We start from the raw sequence: 19170 nt of genomic DNA, 5'->3' as shown, positions 1-19170 counted from the left end.
GACGGGTTTCCAGGAAACGTTATTTTTCAGACCAGGCGATGCTAAAGATGATAAAGATCTGGCGAACTGGTACAATCACCCATAATTCTCGTGGGGACCAATGCAAAATGTGGAGTCATCTATCTGCTCTGCCAAAGCTATGCCTCTCAGGTCATTACCCAGGAGAGAATGCAAAAGTTCATGGTGGGCATTAAAGTCTCCCAGAACCAATCGGTTATGCCCGCACAACAACCACTCAATGTTTGGGCCGTTGCAATTAAATTGCAAAAATGAAGCACTATCCGGAACTGGTACAACAATATTGGGTATTAGATGCTGCGGCGGAGAATATTATTGTGCGGGAGATGTCGCATAGTCTGATGACCCACTGCTGCTATCACTGGCACAGCATCCCGCCACGTAGTCAGTATGACTATACTCCCGTAGCGATGTTAAGCCGGAACACTTCCGGAAGTGCACCCATTCCAAGCACCAGTTACACCTCGCAATCCGGTGCAAAGAACCCGCCGCCGTGGGATTGTCACATTCAGGTATTTATTGTTGTTGTAAAAAATTGTCCAATTTTGTTACTGACATAGTAGGGAATGATATTAACCAATGTAATAAATACATTGGTTAATATCATTTTTTTTGCACATATTAATTTTTTTATGCGTAAACAAAAAAATTAGTCGTCCCGGTCGATTTTATTTGTTCCCCTCTTTTAATTGGTTTCAACTATTCAGGAACCATTTTAGTTGAAAACCCATTAACAACCGAGCGCATAATTAAATTTTTTGTATTACACTTAGCAGGAATTAAGTACAGTGTTATTATTATTATTACATTAAAGAATAATGTTTTCTTCTGTTTTCGCTACCGTGACAATGATCCTATTCATATTCAAACTCCAATATTGGTTCCTTATCGTAAAGACAAGTTAAAAGCAAAAAGTCAAATATATGAGAGGAATCTGAATGTATCTGTGTGAGAGCCTATCCGAAAGTTCACTGCTAAGCTAGCCATGCCAATCTTCTATTACAAAAAGTCTCAAGTATGTTAGGGTAGGTTAGGTTAGGTTAAAGTGGCAGCCCGATAAAATTTCAGGCTCACTTAGACTATTCAGTCCATTGTGATACCACATTTAACTAAAAGTACCTATTACATATGGGCACTTCTAGTCTTAACCACTGAACCTTCTCTATTATTTACTTTTGTGGAACCAACCAGATTGCTCCAAAAACATTAACAAACTGCTTAAGTTAACGTTTTCCAGGTCAGCCAGTAATCTAAAGCTATATGCTCCTAAAATTCGCTTACGCCTTACACAAAAAGCAGGACACTCACACAAGAGGTGTTTAATTGATTCCTTTTCCTCCACGTCATGACAGCTTATACAATAGTCATTATACTTCGCACCTATAGTTTTTGCAAATTCGCCTATCAGGCAGCGACCCGTTATAGCAGATATTAGGAGTGCCATCTGACGCCTTGAGAACACTAGCATATCTAGTGTGTGGTTTAAGTTTAAATGGGGCCATTTACAACCCTTGCAATTTTCCCATCGAATATTGGCCATCATAACAGCCTTCTCACGCAGTAAGAGCTTGCAGGTGGCCAGAGGCATACCAACAGATTCTAGTTCCCCTGGAATATGTAAGGTAGTTCCTAGCCTTGCTAACACATCTGCTTCACAGTTCCCCGGTATGTTCCTATGACCAGGCACCCATATTAGGTGAATATTGTACTGCTCAGCCATCTCGTTGAGAGATTTGCGGCAGTCTATGGCCGTTTTTGAGTTAAGGAACACAGAGTCCAAGGATTTTATTGCAGGTTGACTGTCTGAGTATATATTAATGCCAATATTTGTTGGAACATTACTTCTCAGCCAATTCACCACCTCTCTTATTGCCAATATTTCAGCCTGAAAAACACTACAGTGATTAGGTAATCTTTTCGCTATTCGAATTTCCAGATCTTTAGAATATACTCCGAACCCCACTTGTCCATTCAATTTGGAGCCATCAGTATAGAAATCTATATATCTTTTATTCCCCGGTGTCTGTGTACACCACGCCTCACTGTTGGGAATTAGAGTTTCAAACTTTTTGTCGAAAAGTGGTTTTGCCAGGGTGCAATCCACTACGTTAGGCACATCTGGCATTACTTTGAGGACCGAACTATGACCGTACATTTTTTCCGACCATAGCGATAGCTCGCGCAACCGCACAGCCGTTGTTGCAGCTGACTGTTTGGCCAAAATGTCTAAAGGCAATAGATGTAGCATGACATTAAGGGACTCTGTTCCTGTCTTACTAAATGCGCCTGAGATACATAAGCTCGCCATACGCTGAACTTTATCTAAACAAGTCGGTTTCTGAAGTGCCGGCCACCAGACTACAACACCGTATAGCATTATAGGTCTAACCACTGCCGTGTATAGCCAATGCACAATTTTTGGTCTTAGTCCCCACTTTTTCCCTATTGCCTTTTTGCACGAGTACAAAGCTACCGTGGCTTTTCTCGCCCTCTCTTCAATATTAAGCCTAAAATTCAGCTTCCTGTCCAAAATAACGCCAAGGTATTTTGCACACTCACCAAAGGGAATTTCAGTACCCCCTAAGGAAATAGGCCTAACCGTGGGAGTTTTGCGATCTTTGCAGTACATGACTATTTCTGTCTTTGCTGGATTTACACCAAGACCATTATCTTTCGCCCATTTCTCAGTCATCCGGAGAGCTCTCTGTATAATATCTCTGATTGTGGATGGGAATTTTCCCCTGACTGCTAGCGCCACATCATCTGCGTATGCCACTACTTTTATCCTTTCCTTATCTAGAGAAACCAAAAGGTTGTTTATAGCAACATTCCAAAGAAGAGGTGATAGAACTCCTCCTTGGGGAGTGCCTCTGTTCACATACCTTTGTATGTTTGCTTGCCCTAGTGTGGCTGAAATACGTCTCTTCATTAGAAGTTCGTCTAACAGCCTAAGTATACCTGGATCAACATTCAGAGTTTTCAGTCCATTTAATATCGAGCTCGGATGGACATTACTGAACGCCCCTTCGATGTCTAGAAACGCCACGATTGTGTATTCTTTGACAGATAGTGAGCTTTCAATAAAGCTGACCAGTTCATGCAATGCGGTCTCAGTAGACCTGCCCTTCGAGTATGCATGCTGTCGTTTCGAGAGCAAACCTGAATCCACGCTAGTTCTAAGATACATGTCTATCATCCTCTCCAGGGTCTTAAGTAGGAATGAGGATAAGCTGATTGGTCGGAAATCCTTCGCACTCGAGTGAGAGGCTTTTCCTGCTTTAGGTATGAAGACGACTTTTGTTTCCCTCCACTTTTCTGGAATATATGCTAAGTTTACACATTGTTTATATATCACCGTCAACCAGGGGATAATTCTTTCAGCCACTGCCTGTAACTCCGCCGGAGTAATTCCATCAGGTCCGGGGGATTTGAATGGTCCAAAGCTATTTAAAGCCCATTTTATTCTAGATTCCGACACAATTTCCTCGATAGGAAATGATCGCTGAGCCTCTGTTACACCGCCGGAACATGGTTCAACCGTCTGATTTCCAGGGAAGTGTGTGTCCAAAAGTACTTCCAACGTCTCCTCACTGGACGTTGTCCAATTTCCCTCCGATGTTTTAATGAAACCTGGAGCGGTGTTAGTGGATGCTAGTACCTTCCGTAGTCTGGAAGCCTCTGACGTATTCTCAATACTGCTACAGTAATCATCCCAAGAGTTTTGTTGAGACCTTCTCAGTTCTCGTTTATATTCTCTCAGATTCATCTTGTAAGTGTCCCAATCCTCCGGAGCTCTTGTGGACTTTGCTTTGTTAAAGAGCTTCCTGCAGGATTTCCTCATATTACTTAACTCCGTAGTCCACCATGGCGGCCGATTTTTTCCCCTTGGCTTTCCTCTAGGGCATGCAGCTTTCAGTGAAATGTTGAAGGCCTTAGTAATCCGCTCCACTGCGTGTTCGATATCTTGCACAGTGCTCATATTTGTCTCCGGCACTTCCGGTATCATCAAATTGAACGATTCCCTATACCTATTCCAATCAGCTTTCCTAACATTTGGCGGAAATATGGTCTTTGAAGTACGAACAGCCAATCTGAAACTGATGTAGCGATGATCTGAGAAGCTATGTTCCCTCAAAACTTGCCACTCAGATATCTTATCATTCAGTTCCGGAGAGGTCAACGTTACGTCCAAAACCTCTTGTCTGTTCCTGGTGACGAAGGTTGGTGCATCTCCCTTATTGCAAACTACCAGGTTAGTACGCAAAATAAACTCTATTAGCGACTCTCCCCTTGCATTAGTATCACTACTTCCCCAAATACTATGATGTGCATTTGCATCGCATCCCATAATGAGTTTTGTCTTTGTTTTTAGTGACTCCTCAACTAAGGTCTTAACGGCACAGGGTGGCATATCCCTATCATGTCCCATGTAGACCGAAGATACCCAATATTTGCATATGGATATCTCTAGACTGGCTACGACAGTGTCTGCATTGCTCAATGAAGGAAGCAGAAACAAGTTTAGTTCGTTTTTAGCAATTATACATGCCCGATTTATATCGTTAACGGTATTATGCAAAAGTTTGAAACCCGGAGTGCTTAATTCACAGATCTTGTTCTTATATATGTATGGTTCTTGAATAAGAACTATATCTATGTCTCCTTTCATCAGGAGAACTTTTAAGGCAGCACAAGCGGCCTTACAATGGTGAAGATTTATCTGGAGGAACCGTAGAACCATCCAAATTTTCAACCACCGTCACATCAGCCGCTTCAATTGAGTCATCAAGGGCTTCCTCTTCACAGATCTCGGTGACTCTCGCAACAATCCGCGGTTCAGCTTTGGTGAGGCTTGAGCCTGTAGAAACTTCCCGCATATGATTTTCGCCATAGTCTGCAGGTTTTATGTCTCCTTCGGCTTCGCTAGGAGATTTTTTCACTGCTGACTCTACCGGAGGCTTGTCCGTTTCGGTATCCTTTGACTGATCGCTTATGTATACCTTCATATGGATATCATGAAAGCCATAACTTACGCGTCCTTGGGTCTGGGCTAGATGTGGCAGCGACTCTATGTTTAATATAAACACCGCATGTCGTCTTGGTCCATCCACCTCATCCAAACGACCAACCTTCCAATCGGCGGTTGGAAGATCTGGGTTACATTCTTTTAGTCTCTCTAGTATTGACTCAGGATCAGGAGGGTTTGCCGGTATCCATGCATGTGCTCTAGGTTTAGCCGGTATGTCTTTTTTATCGACTAACTCCAAAGCGGCTCCTTCCCAAACTTCACCAATTAGCATCAATGCAGCTTTAAAGCAATCCATAGACCTCTGGTCTGCAAAAGCTATTAACTTATATCGTCCTTGATACCATCCAGCATCTTGCCGTCGAGGACTTGGTCCGGGAAACTTTTTTCGCACCTCTGAGTAGACACCAGACATCGCGTTCTCAATTTCCCCCCATTTTTGCCTTGGAATCATACCGTCCAATGCTCCTTTATTAATAATAGCCATCACAAGGCTGTCTTTTGCAACTGAGGCAAACGATCTTTGATCCCGTTTAGAGGATGGTAGCTCATCCGGTGATCGTTCCCTTTTTCCAGCTTCAAGAATTCCTTGAGCCCATTTTAAGGAATCGCTTTGCTTAGCCGACAACGTGCTTGGGTCGACTGATCCTAATTTCTTTAGGATAAACAAAGCATTTCTTCGTTCCTTGAATCTCTTTCGAGAGGGATTGCCTCCTTTTGATGTCGTCACCTTAGAAAAGGTTCGACTTACCAAAGTGTCGCCGCCAGTCGACCCGTCTACAGGTCGACTAATTGGGCCTGACTCTTGGTCGCTGCCCAAATTTATAACTTCAGTCGTTACCCGTCCACTGGGCCCTGAAGTTAGCAACCCAGTGGATGACTTTGAATTTCGCTGCATGGTGGTTTATTATTTCCACCACACGTGAAATTCGTAATAAGTACTTATTACGATGAAATCCTCCGCTATTAGAAAACACGTCCGTTCAGTTCGACGGTTGAATAATAATGTTAGGGTATACCAATAAACAAAACGTTGAAAGTAAAATAATTTGTTTCTAATCGTAACAAAACTGTTTTTTTGGGAAGTCTTGACGACAAACAAACAGGAGAAGATTTGAAAACTTTAGAAACTTGAAGAGTTTAGAAAAGTGTGGCACGATCCACGAAAGACGGGCAAGTCTTATATTACTTACGGTTTCAGATCGTTATATCGGCACTTCGGAGACTTAGGAGAAAATTTGCGTTTATCCCCTTCTGAAAACTACTCATTGTATGGGTTTTTCTAAAAACTTCCTGGACAACTCTGTAGCTAACGAGCTTTGTTCTGGTGTTATATATTTTACTTGCTTTGATATGGGCCTACTCTAAGTTCTTGGATATTCTGTCTCTTAAGGTGGAGAATGAATCAGTCCGGTTAATTATAGTATCATCACACGTTAGTCCTAATTGCTCCAATACGGTGTAGGATGCGCCATGCAAACACATGTTCTGCTCGAACATGGCGTAATATGGCGAACATTGTATTGAACTGTGGTAATCACTTCGGAGGACAGCCGCAATTTGCGGGATACATCTATCCCAGTTAAGGTGATGTTCCTCCTTCTTCAAATAAAATCGAATCTCGATTCCAAACCTTCGAACAGGAGCTATGGTTCTAGCAAAAGAAGCCAAAACTCCGCATATGAAATGGCCGATAGGACGAATAATTGGCGTATTTCCTCGGAATGATGGTTTAGTCCGAGTAGTGGAAGTACAAACGGTCACTGGAAAATATAAACGAACCATTCAATATATAGCTCTGATACCGATAGAAATTTAAGAAGAAAAACCAGAGCGTAACAATGAAAAGGACGACAGCGAGCCAATAGCAAAACGCACGAGGAAACTTTGAACGAAGATAACTATATAATAAAGTCTATACCAAATAACATTACTTGGACACCACTTACCCACAACAACCAACGGTTTACTCAACTCAAGCCACAATAGCCTGTGAGAAGGAAATGATTTCCTTAATAATTCAGGATTATTATCAACAAACCCAAACTGCATAGTGAACAGGAATTCATCCAACTATCCGGACAACAGTCATTAACGTCTACACTCATCTCGTCATATACCAGTCACGGCGACACCGATCAGCTATTTATTCCTTCGAAATTGCAATCTAATCGTCTTAACCAACATGTCACATCTCTTTAAGAATTTTAACAAAAGATTAAGAGTCTGACCACTATTCAAAAGCGCTTGCTAGCAATAAATAAAACCTATATCCAGAGCCACGAACGCTCAAGCAATGAATGTTGTCGTTGTGTCATGCAAGTCTGCACTCAAAAGTTATTTATTTATTTATTTACACAAGCAGGACAGACGACAACCCAGAATACACCAGCTATCGCAGAACCACAGCAACAAGACCAGTCAACTCCACTCCCTCGGAACATCTAATTCTTGACCTACGTCAACGCCGGGGATAATGTTGGATTTCGTCAACTATATTATAATGTATGAAAAGTTCACCAAATGTAATCGTATTTGCAAAATTCGTTTTTATTATTCAGCATAGCTCCCTTCAAGAGCGATACAACGATTATAACGACCTTCCAATTTTTTGATACCATTTTGGTAGTACTCCGTCGGTTTTGCCTCAAAATAGGCCTGTTTCGGCGATCACCTCTTCATTTCAGCCAAATTTTTTCCCTGCGAGCATCCTTTTGAGGTCTGAGAACAAGAAAAAGTCGCTGGGGGCCAGATCTGGAGAATACGGTGGGTGGGGAAGCAATTCGAAGCCCAATTCATGAATTTTTGCCATCGTTCTCAATGTCTTCTGGCACGGTGCGTTGTCTTGGTGGAACAACTCTTTTTTCTTCTTCATACACGCAAAGAAAAAAAACGTTTGGAAAACGTGTACCGAAAACGTTTTTCTTTTGTTAGAGTTTTTTGAATTGCTTCGAAAATTTTAAACTTTTATCACCAAAAAAATTCGTTTGTTACAAAGTTTTTATTTTTTCAATAAAAAAAGTTATTTTTGAAACAACAACAGAGTCCATTTCGTTTATATCAAACACTCTTCTTTTCTGACTTTTGGTCTTTAATAAAACACATTTTACAGTTCAAAATTTAATATAGTACAATGTAATGTTGACCATTTTTTTCGGAATCTTCCGAACATATGTAGAATGTATGTAACAAAAAAAAAAAAAAAAAAAAAACTTTGGTCGAAGCAGGGATCGAACCCACGACCCTTGGCATGAGAGTCAGACGTAGCAACCACTGCTCCACGGTGCCAAACTAAATGTTTGTTTCTGTTAAATAAACTTTGTTTATTCGGTTCGTGGGCGCCGCAAGCTATGCTATATAAATGTAACTTATATGGATATTTATCTATTGATGACCATAACAGGTACATAGCTCAGTGGTTAGTGTGTTGGCTTACAAAGTGCATGGTCCGCGGTTCGATTCTCCGTCCAGGCGAAAGGTAAAAAATTTTAAAAATTTATAAAATCGTATAATTTCTTCTACATTGCTTGTATTACAGAAAAAGGTGCTAAGAACTAAAAATCTTCGTGGAAGTGAGAAAGATGTGAGGGAAAATGCAATTAGCCAGAAAAAATTTTTTTTTGAGTTAGTCTTTATGAAATTGTTTTTACATCCTGGAAAAGAATAAACGTTTATCACAAAAAGTATATACTTTTCTTCCAAATACACTTCCTTACAGCGAAACGCAAATGAGAAACGAACTTTGTTTGTCTAAAATTTCGTTTGGGAGGAAAAAATTATTTTTTTGCGTGTATGGGGTCGTTTTGCCGCGATTTGACTTTTGAGTCCTTCCACGCTTCGGAGACTGTTCACCGGTCGCTGTCCACTCTGCCGACTGTCGATTGGACTCAGGAGTGTAGTGATGGATCCATGTTTCATCCATTGTCAAATATCGACGGAAAAACTCGGGTGTATTACGACTTAACAGCTGCAAACACCGCTCAAAATCATCAACACGTTGTTGTTTTTGGTCAAATGTGAGCTCGCGAGGCACCCATTTTGCACAGAGCTTCCGCATATCCAAATATTGATGAATGATATGACCAACGCGTTCCTTTGATATCTTTAATGCCTCTGCTATCTCGATCAACTTCATTTTACGGTCACTCAAAATCATTTTGTGGATTTTTTTGATGTTTTCGTCGTTAACCACCTCTTTCGGGCGTCCACTGCGTTCACCGTCCTCCGTGCTCATTTCACCACGCTTGAATTTTGCATACCAATCAATTATTGTTGATTTGCCTAGGACAGAGTCCGGAAACTCATTATCAAGCCAAGTTTTTGCTTCCACCGTATTTTTCCCCTTCAGAAAACAGTATTTTATCAAAACACGAAATTCCTTTTTTTTCATTTTTTTCACAATAACAAAAGTTGCTTTACAAAAGACGCTTTATCTCACAAACTAATTGAATCACAGACATCGAATTTTGACACGAATCATTTGAAGGTTGGTACTATATAAAAATAATATGCATTTAATACCAACGACGCCATCTATGTGTCAGACCGGGGACTTATTTGTTGTTCGCAGGATTCCGACCGCAATTATTATATTTTTTTACACAAGGACGAACGCTATTAAATTTGGAAAAAATCGGATCAATTTTAGATATATTACTAATTATATTTCATGTTAGCCTGATACCGAAACAGGCAATTGACGTCCAAATGCATTATATCTAATTATACAATTATTTTTCGAGCTTTATGGACAGATATAGATTAAGGAACATGGTTAATACAGCCATTGAGAAGAAAACGCCAGATACAAATCTATACACGCCTGGTCTGTACATGTTTCGGTTCGGGCGAGTGAACCTTTCCACAGCCTTTAGTATAGATCTGGCTGGGAGAGATAACTCAATTTTGAGCCCTTTATGCTAACTCCTTATGGAGAAAACATTTGGGAAATTTCCTCTTACAAATTGAATCATCTTTTCTCCCACTGTACATCATCTTTTCATATAACTTACAAGTCCCTTAATCTTATTTTTATTTCGTTTTGTTATATAGTAATGCAACAACACGAAATTTATTTTTAGAAAGCTAATTTGTTAGAATTCACCTAAGTGGTGAACAGTCGAACAATGCTTATTGTTTCTACAGTCAACTTACAACAACATGTGACAACTTACAGAAACTGGTTTCCAGGATACAACAACAATTCTAACGCGTACATTAGTCGTGTTTTTCCTAGTTTTACGACGGGCTCATCGTTGCTTATTATATTACATGTTAGCCTGATACCGAAACAGGCAATTGACGTCCAAATGCATTATATCTAATTATACAATTATTTTTCGAGCTTTATGGACAGATATAGATTAAGGAACATGGTTAATAGAGCCATTGAAAAGAAAACGCCAGATACAAATCTATACACGCCTGGACTGTACATGTTTCGGTTCGGGCGAATGCACCTTTCCACAGCCTTTAGTATAGATCTGGTTGGGAGAGATAACTCAATTTTGGGCCCTTTATGCTAACTCCTTATGGAGAAAACATTTGGGAAATTTCCTCTTACAAATTGAATCATCTTTTCTCCCACTGTACATCATCTTTTCATATAACTTACAAGTCCCTTAATCTTATTTTTATTTCGTTTTGTTATATAGTAATGCAACAACACGAAATTTATTTTTAGAAAGCTAATTTGTTAGAATTCACCTAAGTGGTGAACAGTCGAACAATGCTTATTGTTTCTACAGTCAACTTACAACAACATGTGACAACTTACAGAAACTGGTTTCCAGGATACAACAACAATTCTAACGCGTACATTAGTCGTGTTTTTCCTAGTTTTACGACGGGCTCATCGTTGCTTATTATATTACATGTTAGCCTGATACCGAAACAGGCAATTGACGTCTAAATGCATTATATCTAATTATACAATTATTTTTCGAGCTTTATGGACAGATATAGATTAAGGAACATGGTTAATAGAGCCATTGAAAAGAAAACGCCAGATACAAATCTATACACGCCTGGACTGTACATGTTTCGGTTCGGGCGAATGCACCTTTCCACAGCCTTTAGTATAGATCTGGTTGGGAGAGATAACTCAATTTTGGGCCCTTTATGCTAACTCCTTATGGAGAAAACATTTGGGAAATTTCCTCTTACAAATTGAATCATCTTTTCTCCCACTGTACATCATCTTTTCATATAACTTACAAGTCCCTTAATCTTATTTTTATTTCGTTTTGTTACATAGTAATGCAACAACACTCAATTTATTTTTAGAAAGCTAATTTGTTAGAATTCACCTAAGTGGTGAACAGTCGAACAATGCTTATTGTTTCTACAGTCAAGTTACAACAACATGTGACAACTTATAGAAACTGGTTTCCAGGATACAACAACAATTCTAACGCGTACATTAGTCGTGTCAGCGTCAAATTTGCCGCAAACTAATCTTATTTACCTCCCTTTAATTGTGCAAAATTCCATTGAAATAGGGTCAGATTTAGATATAACTCTCATATATATGTATCGCCCGATTTTCCCAAATTTGGCCATAAGTCCCATATTACTCAAAGTTGGCCAAAATTTTGGAAACAAAATCGGATCAAAGTAAATATAGCTCCCATATATGTTTCGCCTGATTTCGATAAATGGGGTCAGATTGCGTTCATTTACTAAGCGATCGACGTCAAATGTGCCACAAAGTTATTATTTAACAAGTTTTATATGTGTAAAATTTCATCGAAAGCGGCTCAGATTTAGCTGTAGTTTCTATAATATGTATCGCCCGATTTCCCAAAATTTGTTCATAATAGCCTTATTTATTAACCGATCTTACTCAAATTTATCACAAAGTAACCTTCTGTGGTATCAACCAAACCTGGAAAATATCCAAATCGTTTCAGATTTAGATATAGCTCCCATATATATGTAGCAGACATTGCACGCATCCCAAACCTATACCAATGATACCCCAAAAATGCTTATGTTTACTAAATCAATAGTGGTTTATATGTAATCGAACTATATTGCCATCAACCCCATCAAATCCAGGTATATAATGTTTGGAAATCAATCTGGGGCGTCCCTAAATATTTCTTTGAATGGGTTTCTGTTAGAGAATGTTAGATGTTTGAACATTTTGGGTATTTATGTAGACGACGGGCTGAAATTTGACTTTCATATCTCAAAAGATATTTCCACGACTACTTTTTTGCTACGGAAGGTTTATAATTCTGGTCCTATACTGCCCTTGAACGTAACAATGCACATAGCCAAGTCTTTACTTCTACCGAATATTGCCTACGGGTTCGAGGTTCTTTCTGGGGTGCATCTTGGTAGTCTCAGTAGATTGAGGGTATGTTTGAACCGGATTGTTAGATTTGCATTCAATCTGAGGTATTACGAACACGTTTCGCCATATACATTTCAATTTCTGGGGTGTACATTTAATGACATTATTGATTTGCGCGTTATTTGTCTCTTTTATAGAATAATGAGGAACCGACAGCCGATATATTTGTTCGAAAGATTCCAGTTCGTTGTATCGAACGCATGCTCTGACGGTTCCCAGGTTCCAATCACTTCTGATGCAAAGATCTTTTCAGATTCGTGCCATACGCATTTGGAACAATTATATACCTTATGATAGCAGGCATTTCCTTTGGTCCTTCAAAGAGTTCCAATCTTTAGCTATGATGAATCTATAGACAATGGTTTCTAAAGTTCCTATGCTAGTTTTTACTTTTTGGAATATATTTTCATCCTTATTCCTGCTAAACTTTTTTTAAATTTATATGTAAAATTTTATATGTATAATTTCATAATTATAAACTTGTATTTTTTATTTGTAGCTTTATTATTAAGTTATCTAATTGTCAATTAAGTATTAATATCTCAATATAATAATATGCCAAAATCCGCTATATAGAAAATAGTGTATTTGTACTTTGGTAATGATAAGATATAAAAGGCCAATAAAGATTGATTTTATCGTCAATGATCAACGCAACAATTTGACTTTGACTATAGGGAACCTTCTAGTTACAAGAGCTCGAAGGTAAACAACAATCGGCAAAACTAGGTGTCAGATGTACATTGTTTAAACTGATAAATACTAATAAGTCTGATCACTTATTTATTTCTAAACCAATATAAAACTCACCAATCAATCTAGAACATTTTACATATTCCACAATGTTAGACTCTTGGCCTCAATGTGTTGTGTTGAAATCATTCGTTATCTCTCTCATTCGGCATCTTTATTTTTCTATCGGTCTCTCTTTCTAAACACATGTTAATAGGCAATATTATATTTAAAAAATGTTATGCCCCAAACATAATATGTTCTACATTATAACATATATGTTCCTGACATGTTATGATAGTTTGTGAACATTGTATGCTTGCACTTAAAAATGTTCTAAAATTTTGAGTTCCAAACATATAATTTTTACACCGAAACATATTGTTACGAATTTCATATTTCTAGATTTAAGTGTATTTAAATTAGTTTCCGTTAATTTCAAATTTCAAATTGTAACGATAAAATTACGCCATCACTTGTTAGAATTATCTTTATTTTCTAGTACTTTCCTAAACATCTTTCTCAATCGCTCATTGCAAAGTAACCCCTTTGCTTTGTTATCTTCATTTATTGTTATTTTTGTAGTAATATGAGCATAATCATCTGCAGTTAAATTACGAGATACTTGATAGGCAAACCTATGAGCGACAGAAGCGACCATGTGATTGTTCTAGATAGTTGTAGGCAAGTCTATGAACATAATCTGGTATGCGACATCTGCCGGCTAATTGTATAATGTTCTAGATGGTTGTAGGCAAGACTATGAGCATAAACCGATAAAGATGTGCGATATCTGCTTATCGATTAATCTAGATGGTTGTAGGCCAGACTTACCAGAATTTTCTAAATAGTCAAATCTCGGCATATAAACCCCTGGCGGAGAAAGCTGTCAAGTCAGTCGTAAGCTAAAATTCATACAGTACACATCGTAGAGCAAATAAGTGAAGTCTTTCAGTTAAGCAAATAAATTTTAGATTGTCGTTACTTGAAAAGAACTGTGTTTTAGTTATCGGGTCATTAAATACGCCTCAATATGAAAACGTAACAATATGAAAAACAGTCATTTTCGTCCGTGTATTCTGCCGAGCGGAGTACCTGAAATGTTCAAAGCTACTAATAGTTTGTTTAATCTAGATGACAATTATCAATTTGGATTGTTAAACCTTGCTTAACATGAATATTATGATACGCTGTATTTAGTTTAAGCTCTTACGTACTAAAAATGTATTATAAATTTGGTAGTATTTTTATCTGTCAATTTTGCTAACAATGCGAAGTTTCTTAATTAAACTACAAAATGTAACTTCCTCTTTTGTCAACGTCAGCCGAAGACTCAACATCGCCCAAAGGATGGTAAAATAAACTGTACAAAACTTAACTTGGTCTCACTTTTATTTTTTCTCCCCAGTACACACAAAAAATGATCACCAAAATTTTGTCAATTAAACACTTAATCGAATTTGGAAACGGATTCAATTAATATGTTAATTGATTCAATTAATTATTTAATCAAATCCGAATAAAAACCAATTAAAAAATGATTGATATTTGTTACGTTTCCAATTAAAATATTAATTGATTCAATCAATTTGGAAATAATTTTCAATTACAAACGTGATTGAAATTTTTTCCGTTTCCAATTACACATGTGATTGATCCAATCACCTTTGTGATTGAAACTGAATAATTTTGAGCAATGGAAAGAGCGAAAAGAGAACAAGAGAATGGGTATTTATTCAACAATGTATGATGGAGAGATCAGTCTGTGGAAGTAACTCGTAACGAACGGTTGGGTTTTTGTTTTTCGCGTAAATGGAAAAACGTGATTGGCAACATTCTGTCTGCTGCATTCAAAATGTGTGCATAAATATTTTGAACGCAACAACAAATCATAGCAAAGGGTTGAAATAAATAAAGTGTGCAACAACAAACGGCCACGTGGTAAAGGTTTGAAAAAATATATGACAGAACACATTTGAAATTACCTGTGTTTGTGTTTTGTGGTATTGTAAAAATGGAAAACAATCTACGTTTATTGAAGGTAAGAAATTGTGAATACCGTTTTCCCTTGAAGCCTGTTTACATTAAACGGACTAAAATAATATATTTTTTATTCATTTCTTTTAGTGACCAATTTTATTTCGTGAAATTGACCAATCAATCCCATCAACTCCATCATTTTATCAAATATATAATAATATGTTTGCAATAAAAAAGTGGGTACCGTATTGATTTTAAAATTATAAACTTTTTCACTCCTAGTTTTCTTAAAACCAAGAGCGGTATGGGTTTGTTGGAAGATTCACCTTGAAGTTGCGAAGTAGCGTTGGCATTAAATTGCATTTTTGTTTTACCTGCCTTTTTCAGTTTGAACCCAAGTAGAGAGCAGTATATCTGGTATATAAACTAATGAGCTGAATTATGAATGGTAAAAAAGTTCTTTCTTTTGGATTTAAAAATATGAAAAATATCCGAAAATAATAAAAATATGTATTTTCCATCTATATTTTTTTCTATTTCCAGAATTTGCAAAGTATCATCAATATAATACCAAATATTACATTGCTTTCCCATTATTTTTGTCTTTGATTGGTTCAAATTTTAATAGACGATTTTAATGTGTGGAAATTTTGGAAAGGAATTGTTACTAAAATTAAATTACCGAGCTACTTAATACACCTTTTTATGCTAAAATACTACAACTGCAAAAGAAGATTATAAATCTGCAACCTGGAACTAAGAATTGAACTTGATATTCTATGCAGGTAATGTTTAACAAAATTAACTTTTAATTGAACAAAATTAAATTCGAATTATTCCATTTACTTTCAGAAAAACTAATTTAGCTTACAGGCTGCTGATTTATTGGAAATCTAGGCGCATCTACATATTAGAAGGAACATGCTAACATGGTTATTATTATAAGGAAGATAATGATTTATATAATTTATTTTTTCACCCTATAGTTGTTATTGATAGTAGTTGTATTTGTAAGTTATGTTAGAACAAAACACAAATGACAAGAACCAAATTTATTTGTCTATTGCATAATTCAAAAAATAATAAAATATTAAATATGTTTTATAAGAAACACATATTTTCTTTTATTTCAAATAAAATTAAATACGATTTTGGGGTCGCAATATATAAATTTTTTGATCGAAATTTATAGCCAATTTCAATTAATTATTTAATTGAATGAATCAAATAGTTGATTGATTTTTGTCGCGAAATTAATTAAAATTTTAATTGATTCAATTAAAACTGTGATTGAATTTTATGTTAAAAATCAATCACGTTTTTAATTGATTCAATCACACAATTAATTGATTATGTGACGAAAGTCAATTAAATTTTTAATTAAAAATCGTGTTGGTTTTCAATCAAAATGGGTGATTATAATTTATTTTTTCACCCTATAGTTGTTATTGATAGTAGTTGTATTTGTAAGTTATGTTAGAACAAAACACAAATGACAAGAACCAAATTTATTTGTCTATTGCATAATTCAAAAAATAATAAAATATTAAATATGTTTTATAAGAAACACATATTTTCTTTTATTTCAAAAGAAGAGAAAAAACTAAATACGATTTTGGGGTCGCAATATATAAATTTTTTGATCGAAATTTATAGCCAATTTCAATTAATTATTTAATTGAATGAATCAAATAGTTGATTGATTTTTGTCGCGAAATTAATTAAAATTTTAATTGATTCAATTAAAACTGTGATTGAATTTTATGTTAAAAATCAATCACGTTTTTAATTGATTCAATCACACAATTAATTGATTATGTGACGAAAGTCAATTAAATTTTTAATTAAAAATCGTGTTGGTTTTCAATCAAAATGGGTGATTGATACTATCATTTTCGTCATTGAAGACATTTCAATTAAAAAAATGATTGATTCCGCGATTTTCGTGATTGAAATCAAAAAAAAATTTTTATGTGTAGGTAATCATTTCCTACATTACTTGATAGGATTTGTAGTAGTTTTCTACTCTCTGAAATTTACGTGCCTAAGAGGTCATTACCTATGACTTCACCCTTTTATTTTGTTACAAGAAAGTGCCCTGCCACTTTCTGCCAAGTTTTATGTTTTCCCTTTTTACAGAAAGTCTCATACTACTTTCGTCATGGTCCATTCGAGCCTCCTTTGAAATAGCCCTTTGGATTTAATCTCATTTCGCGCTGATGGTAGCACAAAATATCCAAGTTGGTACTTTGTGTTCACCGCTAAATATTATACAGTTCATTCTACTCTCAAAACGCTAATTTTTACGCTCTCGAATCGTAAACGCAAGTATTATATTATATCTCAATTTAATCACACTCCTTAAATTAATCGTTCAATTAATTGTGCAAACTTAACACAACTTCAACATCACACACCAAAATGGTTCTCCCTCTCTCTCAGAACACTATGTGCTGTCACAAACAATGCGCGCAATACCATTTGGGTTTTTGCATATGTTCCCATCTCATTTATGTATTAACATCTACGCTTCTAAATTGTGAAAAAGTGCATGTGTGATAAAAAAGTGTGCTTGGAAAAGTGCTCTTAAAAATTGTTTCACAGTACCGACATATACTCCTGTTTGAAAAAAAATTGGCTTAATAATTCCCTACAGATAAAAAACGTTCATGGAAAATGATATGTTCAATTTCGCTACGTGATTGTGAATTCCCGAAATCATACAAAAGCTCACTCCGCTCTTGCTTACAAAGTTTCATCTAAATCATCCTCCTTAATAGCCATGAATTGTTATATTCCAGTATTAGCTAAGTAGTGAATCATTGGATTCATGAACTTTTATGCTCATGTTCAATTCCAGCAATTCGCAAAACAATTGTTGTTGCCATTCCAAAACATCACCAATATACTTCAAATTAAAATGTTGGCCTTTCCATAAAAAAAATTTAAATATAATTTTAAAAAGTAATTGACTTTTGTGATCGCACTTGTTACTTCCATGAAAATAATGGTTTACAAAAAAAATGGTGTTTGTGAAAACATGATGCACCTAATGTATGTAATACACGTAAAACAAAATCTTTTCCTCTTGTTAAGCTAGGAAATAAAACTATGTGTTGGTGGTGTGGAACAAGCAACTGTGTCTCACCATACAGAGAACTCAAATTCAATCCCGGCTACAGTAGGTTAGGTTAAAGTGGCAGCCCGATTATGTTTCAGGCTCACTTATACTATTCAGTCCATTGTGATACCACATTAACTAAAAGTACCTATTACATATGGGCACTTCTAGTTTTAACCGCTGAACCTTCTCGATTATTTTTTCCAAAAATATTAGCAGACTGCTTAAGTTAACATTTTCCAGGTCCGCCAGTAATCTAAAGCTATATGCCTCTAAATTTCGCTTACGCTTTACACAAAAAACAGGACACTCACACAAGAGGTGTTTGATTCCTTTTCCTCCACATCATGACAGCTCAAACAGTATAGTCATTATACTTCGCGCCAATAGTTTTTGCCAAATCGCCTATCAGGCAGCGACCCGTTATAGCAGATATCAGGAGTGAAATCTGACGTCTTGAGAACACTAGCATATCTAGTGTGCGGTTTAAGTTTAAATGGGGCCATATTTGCTTGGTGTCGTTACAACCCTTGCAATTCTCCCATCGAACATTTGCCATCACAGCCTTCTCACGCAGTAAGAGCTTGCAGGTAGCCAGAGGCATACCAACAGATTAGCCATACCAACAGGTAGTTCTTAGCCTTGCTAACTCCTCCGTTTCACAGTTCCCCGGTATGTTCCTATGGCCCATATTAGGTGAATATTGCAGCAGTCTATGGCCGTTTTCGAGTTAAGAAACGCAGAGTCCAAGGATTTTATTGCAGGTTGACTGTCTGAGTATATATTAATGTCAACATTTGTTGGAACATTACTTCTCAGCCAATTCGCCACCTCTCTTATTGCTAATATTTCAGCCTGAAAAACACTACAGTGATTAGGTTATCTTTCGCTATACGAAGTTCCAGATCTTTAGAATATACTCCGAAACCCACT

At 36.7% G+C, this 19170-nt stretch overlaps 1 protein-coding gene and 1 long non-coding RNA gene across 13 annotated transcripts in view; one reads left to right on the top strand and one right to left on the bottom strand.

The window, feature by feature from the left end:
- dtn (transmembrane protein 132C dtn) overlaps positions 1 to 19170 on the bottom strand; it is a 604515-nt gene that overhangs the window by 394792 nt on the left and 190553 nt on the right. The gene's annotated exons all lie outside the window — the stretch shown is intronic.
- LOC142228150 (uncharacterized) lies at positions 15665 to 16229 on the top strand. Its single transcript, XR_012720082.1, has 2 exons — positions 15665 to 15901; positions 15969 to 16229. It is a non-coding gene; the product is annotated as an uncharacterized LOC142228150 (long non-coding RNA).

This window comes from Haematobia irritans, chromosome 3 (genome assembly GCF_050003625.1).
Source record: "Haematobia irritans isolate KBUSLIRL chromosome 3, ASM5000362v1, whole genome shotgun sequence".
Classification (NCBI taxonomy): domain Eukaryota; kingdom Metazoa; phylum Arthropoda; class Insecta; order Diptera; family Muscidae; genus Haematobia; species Haematobia irritans.
Note: the sequence above shows the minus strand (reverse complement) of the source record. Positions and strands in the feature narration are given on the sequence as shown.